The following is a 1,730-nucleotide window of genomic DNA, read 5'->3' as shown; positions in this document are numbered from 1 at the left end:
ACGGATGATCCCTGGAATGGTAGGCCTAACATATGATGTTCAGCTGAGGATCCGAGGATTGTATTCATTAGAGTTTAGAAGGTTGAGGGGAAATCAAAGAAGCTTAGAAGATAATACTTGGCTTAGAAAGGGTGGATGCTGGGAAGTTGTTTCCCTTAGACAGGGAGATTGGGACCCATGGGCACAGCCTTAAAATTAGAGGAGGTCAATTTGTAATGGAAATGAGGAGACATTTCTTCAGCCAGAGAGTGGTGGGCCTGTGGAATTCTTTGTCACGGAGCATAGTGGAGGCCGGGACGTTGGGTGTCTTCAAGGCAAAGATTGATAAATTCTTGCTCTCGCAAGGAATTAAGGGTTACAGGGAGAGTGCGGATATGTGGAATTGAAACGCCCATCAGCCATGATTAAATGGCGGAGTGCTCTTGATGGGCCGAATGGGCTTGCTTCCAATCCGATGTCTTTGATCTTCTAACATCCTTCCAGTAACGGTGATGAAAACTGATCACAATACTCCAAGTCCGGCCTCTCCATCGTCCTGGACAACTGCAATACACCTTCCCAATGTCTACACTGAATGGCCTGACTGATAAAGGACAGTGTGCCAAAAGCCTTCTTCACTGCCCTGATCTCTATGATTCCTCTTATCCGCTGACACATCACCCAGTTCACTTTAGTCCACCTGATGAAGGAGTGACGCTCCGAAAGCTAGTGTGCTTCCAATTATACCTGTTGGACTTTAATCTGGTGTTGTGTGATTTTTAACTTTGTCCACCTCTTTTCGATGCAGTAAGAGGTTATCTCAATCTTTCCAGCCGGTGTGTTTTATAAGTGAACCCTCGGCAAACCAAAGTGCCACGTTTGTTGTGTCGCGCCGTGTTCGTATAGTGGTTAGTACTCTGCGTTGTGGCCGCAGCAACTGCGGCTCGAATCGGAGTTGTTGCACATTTCCATTTTAACGCAGTTTATACACTGCCACGCCTGGCAAAAGAACACGCCATGGGAAGAATAAAGATATGTGATAGCAAAACCTGTTTGACGCTTCTAGACCTCGCGCCCTTGCGCGTCTGTACTCCCTCTCAAACCTCACCCTTTTCTCATGTTTTCTTTTCCTCGTTCTAAATCACTAGCACTCATTTATTTTCATTCTTTCATTACATCTTGCCTTTCGTGCTACATCACCTAAGGGAACAGTTTCCATTTATTTCCATATTTATGCTTCCATGTGTGTTCTGCAATGATCGCAATGCCATCCAGGCTCTCAAAACCAATCACAACATTGTCATCAAACCAGCAGATAAAGGAGGAGCCGTTGTCATTCAGAATAGAACAGATAACTGCAAGGAACTGTACCGACAACTGAACAACCAGGAACACTACAGGCAACCACCAGCTGATCCGACACCTGATGAAGGAGCGTCGCTTTGAAAGCTACTGTGCTTCCAATTAAACCTGTTGAACTATAACCTGGTGTTGTGTGATTTTTAACTTTGTACACCCCAGTCCAACACCGGCATCTCCGAATCACGCTGTTCTTTGGACTGTGTGGCTCAATCCCACCGGCTATGCAGTGAAACCAATCGATCTCTTTAGATGTGCGTGATATCCAGACAGATGAGCAATGTACTGACAAACTGGTGGAGAGTCCAAGATCGAACTGCCAGCCATCTCCTTTGTTGAAATGTGCAGTCGCAATGGATAGACGATTATCCAAAATAGAAAAAATGTTGCAG

This window comes from Chiloscyllium plagiosum, chromosome 37 (genome assembly GCF_004010195.1).
Source record: "Chiloscyllium plagiosum isolate BGI_BamShark_2017 chromosome 37, ASM401019v2, whole genome shotgun sequence".
NCBI classification, from domain to species: domain Eukaryota; kingdom Metazoa; phylum Chordata; class Chondrichthyes; order Orectolobiformes; family Hemiscylliidae; genus Chiloscyllium; species Chiloscyllium plagiosum.
This window is presented reverse-complemented; position numbering follows the sequence as displayed.